The 8,633-nt window shown below is 35.0% G+C and overlaps 1 long non-coding RNA gene across 1 annotated transcript; it reads left to right on the top strand.

Moving 5' to 3' along the window:
• Positions 1-6,019: 6,019 nt before the first annotated feature.
• On the top strand, positions 6,020-7,378 carry LOC149251579 (uncharacterized). Its single transcript, XR_016265992.1, has 5 exons — positions 6,020-6,171; positions 6,276-6,437; positions 6,669-6,729; positions 6,997-7,063; positions 7,218-7,378. It is a non-coding gene; the product is annotated as an uncharacterized LOC149251579 (long non-coding RNA).
• The last annotated feature ends 1,255 nt before the right edge of the window (positions 7,379-8,633 follow it).

Genomic DNA, 8,633 nt, shown 5'->3' with positions numbered 1-8,633 from the left:
TGGTTGGTTGCTCACAAGTCCCAAAGGGTAAGGAAATCGATTTTGTCAACAAATAGAAGACATTTTTTAAATAGAAGGACATGCCTTCCAATATCATTCAATAATTCTCAAGGATGTAGATTAGAGTTTAATTTGATAGTTTATTACTATATGGCCTTCCCCAAAATCTTTGAATGTATAAATTGATAAAAACTCGAGATTAATTATTAATGTTAAACCCTCTGTTTTCTTTTATGGACATGGACATTTCACCTTCCTTATTGACAAGAAGGAATATCACCATTTAATAATTCCATAGTGGAAGATATTTTCATGATATGGTGTTTCATAGTGAGATATATTTTATGGGAACTCAAGGATTGTACATGGATCCTTAGAGTCCTAATTTCAATCCTAAGAATGAAGTGCCCAATTCTATCCCACTAGACCCAGGTTGCCTTACTTTCCCTTGCACTACTGAAAATATGAAACTTTCATATATATTGGAATGCTCCAGGAAAATGCATTGATTGGTTTACACCATGAAAGGGAATGTTTTCCTTTTATTGGATTTGTGTGGAAGTTGACTTGGATAAGGTTTTAAGGTTTTATTGATAACATTTAATCTGTAATTATACAATTGCTCCTTAATACAAGAAGTGGGTTATTATCAGTTGTCATTAAACTGCAAAGCATGCCATGAATATGGGAATTTAGCTAATATTTGAAAGAATATTGAGGAATAAAAAAATTGATATAATATGGGCAACAACGGTGATAACCAAAATGAAGAAGAGGGCCAACTCATCAAAATGCCACTAGAAAAGGTTAAAAAATAAATGGTAGGGGTATAAAAGCTCTTCCCTCTCCAAAAAAAATATGTATCATCGAGAAGCTCAAGGTTCCTCTTTCAAAAAAATAATGATTCGTCCTCTCATGGGAATATATATGTTGTTCTTTGAGCAGATGAAGGAAAATGGGGATGTTAAAACTAATGCCCTTAAATAACGTCCCAAAGAAATCCCCTCCATCATCCAAGAAAAGGAGAATGTGGATATGCCCCTATTAGTGGATATTCCTACTTTGAAACGCAATGAGAATCAGGAGGATGTAGAAGAACAAGAAGTGTTCCTCTCCCAAAAATTCCTTGGTAAAATCAATTAATTTTCCGTATGGGCTCAGTTGCTGAACAATATAAAGACATACGAGACAAAGAAAAAGGTCAAATTCAAGCTTCTAATAAAGTATGGATGAAAGAAAATATGGATATAATGAAGGAACATAATGATCAAGACAAATAATTAGGAGTCTAATAGAGAATAGATGTGACCTTTTCAAAAGGGACAAAGATAACTAGAAAATGAATTGATCTTCCCTTTACTCAAGGGGATTTGAAATCTAATAGTAATGATGAGAATCATATCCTAGATTGGTGATAGATTTGGTTCAAAACTAAAGTTATATGAGGTAAGAATTTTGAATAAACAAACACAACCTTTAATATTCCTTCTCTAGGAGACAAAAATGGACCAATACGTTCTTAAAAATGCCAATTCTTGTGGTGCATGTAGTTAGCTTGCAAGGTTCCTTTAGGGGTCCATCTATCAAGCAAACCATCACTCCAACTTAAGGGACTCCTATTATTCTAGTTTTATACTACCACAAACTCTAGTATTATTTTAGTTTTCTACTACCACAACCTCTAATATTCCTTCTCCAGGTGACAATAATGGAGGACCAAGAAGTTCTTAAAAAATGTCAATTGTAGTGGTGTACATAGTTGGATTCTAAGGTGCCTCTGGGAGTCCATTTATCAAGCAAACCATCTGACCAACTTCAAGTATTTCTATTATTTTAGTTTTATACTACCAATAATACATTATATGAGACCATTATAACTATGCACTAACCTTAAGTCATGTTGTCGAGCAAGTCGTTTTGAGACCTGAAAGGTTAGGAAACCTCTTAATAGTTGACCCATTAGATCTTTATTATTGACCTATTAAAACTCAACATAACTCAACTTGAAAGATTTCCCCTTTTACTAAAGCTTTGGATTTCAGTTTTCAATGTAAATGAACATTAATTATAAAACTCTTATAAATGTAAACAATTTTACATCAACATAGAAAGAAATGGTGAAAGTGATGCACTTCATAAGTAAATAAAAAATCTGAAAGATTAAAGAGATTAAAATATATAATGAACCCAAAAAATTGAAACCAACATCACAACAAACATCATGTCATAACTTTGAAAAAGTGATGCACTTCCTAAGTAAATAAAAATTGTGAAACATTAAAGATATGAAAATATATGATGAACCCAACAAAAAAAGGCCAATGTCACAACAAATTTCATGTCCAACTTTTCAATTAAAGGGGTAATGTATAGTTTCATAATTCAAAAAAGGGGTAATGTATAGTTTCATAATTCAAAAAATGATTGAAGGTTGACAATGTAAGCTTTAACCATTCCAATATTACCTATACACCATAATCAAGAAGAAAGATGATAATGCTTTCAAGCTAGATATACCACAATTCCTTTGGATGTACAATTTTTAATATCAACTCATTAGTGATTTATTATTATTTTATTCTTTAAAAAATATTTTTGAAACATTAGCCTTCAATTGACATAGAACCAAATTTTATTCTCTTACATAATGACACGGTAACAAGGATACTTATCTCGTATGATTTGTTATACTAGGTCACATGCCAAGTACTTCACAATTGATTACTTGTATGATAAAATTTTATTCTCTATTGGATAACAACGCGAAGGTTTCTTCTTTAACAGATCATTTTAAAATTACCAACATTATTCTTCTCGACACACCGGTATTACTAATAATTAAGGAACACAACGGGATTATTGATAATTAGGTAACTGTGAATTTGTACATTTTTTGTTTAATGTTAAACTTTTCTTAAACCCTAAGAGATTAGAAAATTATTGCAATAAAATTCTAAAACTTGTTGCACAACTTTCTTACCTTATATTTGCATCGATATTTGATCACTAGTGGTAAACTTTATTGGCAAGAACAGAAAAGATAGGTAAATAAACAAATTCACAATTCATTGTATAACAAAAAAAATCAACACTCCACCTCACATCATATTGGAAAGGAATGAAATTTAAAACAAGGGAAGCTGCGATGCAGCAAGTCCCTGCATTCGCATTAGACGGTCTAACTACAAGCTTTGGTTCATTGGCAATAATAGGTGTAAACAAGCGGATCGGCAGATTGAGATCTCAATAGGAGCAGCACTAGAAGCATAGGAAGTGGAAGTTGATGAAGATGTAACTAGGTCATTTGCTGGATGGATCAACGGACTCAACATCTGGACCTGGACCTAGAGCTGCTCCTGCTTCTAGAACTACTGAAACGACTGGGGGTGAAAAAACAGGCACTTCAACGACTGCTTAACCATTTCAAGGGGCTTAAACAATTGAAACAACTGTGTCTGTTGTAGTATCTGCTCGATCTGCTGGATATGGCACTGGAGAACCTTAATAAACAAAACCAACTGCAAAATCACCAGAATCTATTGGTTCATATACTGTTTATGCGACTGGATCAACTTCTAGCTATGCTATTAGGTATGCTGCTAGTGCTGGTGATCTATATACTGCTACTAATTCTGGTGGTTTTACTGATGCTTATTGAGTAATACCAGTGAATTTGTTATGAATCACTGCTTAAATTGGAAACGTATCACTAGTTAAAAGAAAATTGTAATTGACAGAATGATTATGAAGGACTGAAAGACCTGAACTAATATACTAAATTTTGGGTATCTATATATATGTTGATAATCCTCATATGATTATAATGAACTAGTTAGTTCCAAACCTAATGCACAGAGCTCCACTTGTTCTCAAAAAAATCCATGTTCTGTAATATATATGTACGAAAAACCAACACCATGTGGAGGGTGATTAGCAGGTCCAAAAAGAAACTAGGTCCCAACACCATTTGAATATAGGCAAGAGTAACAACAATATAATTGATAAAAGAACTGCGTGGAAAAATACTTAAAGGGACTAAGAAAACTAAATAGGAATAAATTAGTAAATATAGATTATTATGTGATTAAAAGATAGAAGGGGAAATTGTTGATTAGCGAGGAATATTCTGCAATGTGAGACATTTTTTTTTTGTTCTTAAGGAATTTTTTTCAAAAAGTTTTACTAATACTAATTTACAGAAACTGGTGTTGAAATTGGTCAGTTCCAATTCAACAGATATAATGTCCATTAACAGACCAACCCGCATCCCTGTAATAATTATACTTAAGTGTACAGTCGGGCAGATGGCAGGTCCAAAAATGGATTAGATCTCGCCTACCTTTCGTGGCATTTGTAATAGTTTATAGAATAAAAGCAGTAAGGAACTTAACCCAGGAATGACATAAAAATTTAAGTGTTATAAGGGATGCAAAATAACTAGAAGCTATGTTTTAAACAATTATAATATTAAACAGATAAATGTGAATAGAGGGAAAAAAAATATAAGTGAACTACTTTGATGATAAGTCATTAATATAACCAAGTCATAGTGAGTGACATAATCAACCAATTTCCTAATAAATAATTTTGCCATAGGATCTAGCGGGTTTGAGGACCCCATACTTCTGAAGCACCCAAAGAGAGCGGTCACGACGGAGCTGATTTAATTTGCAGTGTAATTTTCTTTTAATTTAAAAACCTTTCACCTCCCTCCGAGGAAGCTCAGCTGGCTGTACTCTGACATGGACTAATAAATAGCACAGTGACACATGTCCCATCACCATCAATCCAAGAGTTGGAGCTTCAGGAAAGAATGCAGATGGAGATCGTCGGTCCACAATGGCACCGCGGCCAATCCAACGGCGCAGAATAGCAGTCGCTCCAACACACAAATATTGCCTTTTGCATACATTTCACGTGTCAGTAGCAGTCCATGCATTTCCCACTAGGCCAGAGTAACCGCAATTACGTGTTATTGCGTTCGAATAGCTCAGTAATTACGTGTTATTGCGTTCGAATAGCTCAGTTCAGAGGGAATTGCTCTGGAATGACATTGTATCTCAGGTCTCTGTGGGAGCCGTTTCTATCCTGCGGCCATGGCAGATGACCAAATGAAAGTAAAGGTGTCCAGGGTTTCCACAATTGCACCCGCCATCACTGCTACCAAGCATAGCATGTTCCTGTTCGCCCTCGATATCTTTTTAGAGCTGGGAGTTACCTACCAGTACTTTTTTCCATAAAACACCAGACATTACAGCCAAGAAGGATTTTCCTGCAATCGTCGTTAGTTCTGGTGGATTTCTATCCATTTGCAGGTCGATTGGATATGAAGGGTGGAGAATCGGGTCGGCCCCATATTGAGTGCAATGATGATGGAGTGGAGTTCGTTGAAGACTTCAACTGCTGGCTTAATCCTTGATCAACAGATTTGATTCGTTTGGTATTTCATTGTGAGCTCATACAAAGTCTAGTTGATGTAGACGTTATCCACCTTGAGGTCTTTTAGGTCACATTTACCCCTTTGTCGAACTTGATCATCTTGTTCATGTTGTGAAGATGATCTTCATGGTTATTTGGGATTCTATTCAGCATCTTATATTTCATATAGCATTGTTCGTTGCATCAGTCGCCTCTCAGATTTGAGCTTTTGCCCTGACTGTTTGAATCTTGTCTAGGAGACGAGATACAATCTTGATGTTGCAATTTCTGAAGGTCGAAAGAGATGAATTGGTGAAAAAGTGATGAATGTTTCATAAATTCAGAAATTTTATTATTTTCTAACAAGTATTTTAAGATTTGAGAAAATAAGGGGTGTCTTTTTTGCCAGTTACTTTGTTAATTAATGAAAGTGTGTTCAGACATGAGCATCGTGACTCAGATTGTTAGTGTGTCTATGTGCTGAAGCTTTGAGGATGGATCATGGTGTAATGGAATATCTGACATATACTTACAAATTCTCTTTAATGTAATGCCAGTGCCGATGGCATGCTTTTTGGAGCCCTTGGAAAGTGCTCGTTGTGTGAAGGTGGATTGGAATATTCTGGTGGTCAGTACAAATGTCTAGGCTATCTTTCTGCATGGAGCAAATGTAGTTTCTCAACGACCAATCCTGAACGTATTAAAGGGAAATGGAAAATTCCGAAGGAAACAGATAATGCCTATTTTAAGGAGGTTGGATTATTTCCTGGGTGTTACATTTTATTCAATGGCTGTGCCTCTTTTGTTTCTTAAATATACATTATTTTGCATACATGATTAGGTTTGTTTCTGTGCAGTGGTTTAAATCACAAAAGGGAAAGAAGCTCGTTCGCATTCTGCCTCCACTTTCTAAAGGTTCCTTGGAAAATCAAGGCACAATTGGACAATCTCAAAACTCTGGAACTGCATTCTTGAAGGGTTTAGCAGTGGCAATTGCTGGAAATCTTAAGGAATCCCATGTAAGTGATGCAACCAGAGTCTTGGGTTTTATAGGATGCTTTAGTCAGAGTAGAAAACTCTTAATGCATGTAGATCCTTTTCAGAAATCTTAAAATATTGCTCATTTTTTAGGGTCATCTTCGCAGGAAATAAAGGGGTGTTCATGTGAGTGTGTGCTATGTTCTATGATTAGGAGATACATGATTTGGTCAAAATGTGTTTTTACATGAGCAAAATAAGGTTGTCTGCAGGTGGAATGGAAGAGTAAACTTTAGGCAGCTAGTGGAAAACTCTTGAACCAACTAACACGCGGTGAGATTGCAAAATAAGCTTGGATTTAAAATGCATGCTTATTGTTAAGATTGCAGAACAAGCCTGGCTTTGAAATGCATGCATATTTTTGTAGCTATGAAGTATATTTGTGAGTATATTTGGCGTATGAATGCAAGACAAGCATGGTTTTGAAATGTGTACACGTGCCCATTACTTTAAACTTTAGGATACAAAGTATTTTTGAGTATATATTGAGCAGGAATTTTAACAATGCACTGGTTTTTGTTTGTGTTGAGAAATTGCCAGATGCTGATTGCTTGATTATAAATGAAAACACAATTGATACATATAGCTCTGAGATAGAAAAAGCATCGTGAGTTGTTTTTCCTCTTTTAAGGGATACCTCACAATGTACATTTTTATTCTAGTAGAAGGTGGATGCATTGCTTATTGTTATTAGCTTTCTCATATTATAGGAAGTTGCGATCATACCTTTGACGTTATTTCTATTAAATGAGTGTTAACAGGAGTTTCAAAGTACCAGTACTTAGGGAGTCTTTTCTAGTTGACTGTTTGGAAAGGAAAAAGCGGCTCCCAATGGACCGCTATAAAATTGAAGAAGCCTCAAGGTCAGATTTGGTAAAAGTCAAGGTCAAGGGTAGAAGTTCTGTTCATGAGGAATCGGGTTTGCAAGAAACAGGTCACATCCTTGAAGAAGGGAAAAATATTTACAATACAACTCTGAATAAGTGTAGTATGCAAGTTGCCCTAACTTGATTGCTTTTTGTAGATCCTGCTCTTTGCAACTGCCAAGGATTATGAAAAGGTCATTCCATCATTTCAAGAAGCTGCAAAAGCGTTTAAGGGAAAGGTATCATTAGGCACAATTCAGTTGCTGAACACATGTAATTATGTTGACACTTGTTCTTAGAGCTTCCTCGTTACAATTATTACATGGAGGACTCCTTTGGCACTATTATCATCTAAAACCTGCACTTCCTTTGGGGTTGAATTGCAAGTGAACACATGGAATTATGTTGACACTTGTTCTTAGAGTTTCCTCGTTACAATTATTACATGGAGGACTCCTTTGTCACTATTATCATCTGAAACCTGCACTTCCTTTGGGGTTGAATTGTTGTTTAATCTGAGATTCCAGCAGGATGAAAATCTGTTTGTAATTGTTTCTGTTTATATGCGTATTTTGCCAGATCCTTTTTGTGCAGGTTGATTCTGACAATGCTGATGTTGGGAAACCAATTATGGAATACTTTGGCTTAAGTAGAGATGAACCAAAGGTAGATTATGTTCAGAAAATTTTGTATTTGAATTTTCTCTGTGCTGAATAATTTTAGATGAGTCATCCATCCTTCGCTCCAGGGATAATATTAGTTTGTGGTGTATTATGTTTGTTTTCGCTTCTTAGAAATAAAATATTTTAATATCTAATTATTTTATAGGTAATTGCATGTGTTTTATCTGGAGAGCCCATCAAATATCTGTTTGAAGCTGAAATAAATGCGGATAACATCAAGGTAAGTCTCATTTTCTGATATGTCCTATTTGATTATCCAAGGAAGTTTGTCAAATTAATCGAATACGACTTGAGCTTGCACAGGAATATTGAGCTCTAGAAATAACTATGTCATATCAAATACTAACTAGTTATTATATCTGCTTAATATAATCTAAACTACATGGTGAAAGTGATAAGCATTAACTACCTTGAAAAACCATGAATTTTAGTTGTGGCAACAGAACATTATCGCAGAGTGTTTAACAGTTTGTTTCGACTGTTATGCAAAAACTCTCTAGTACGAGGAAGGGAAGATACGCAAAAACGCAGGGCAACAATTTGTTGTTTCAAAATGCTTTCATCCTTCTCTATATCAATCAGTTAAGCGATAGGTGGTTTACCTGTTTAACCTTCGACATGTATACTT

This window comes from Pinus tabuliformis, chromosome 7, assembly GCF_031772625.1.
Source record: "Pinus tabuliformis cultivar Carrire ecotype Pingquan chromosome 7, CPIR1, whole genome shotgun sequence".
Classification (NCBI taxonomy): Eukaryota; Viridiplantae; Streptophyta; class Pinopsida; order Pinales; family Pinaceae; genus Pinus; species Pinus tabuliformis.
This window is presented reverse-complemented; position numbering and strand designations above follow the sequence as displayed.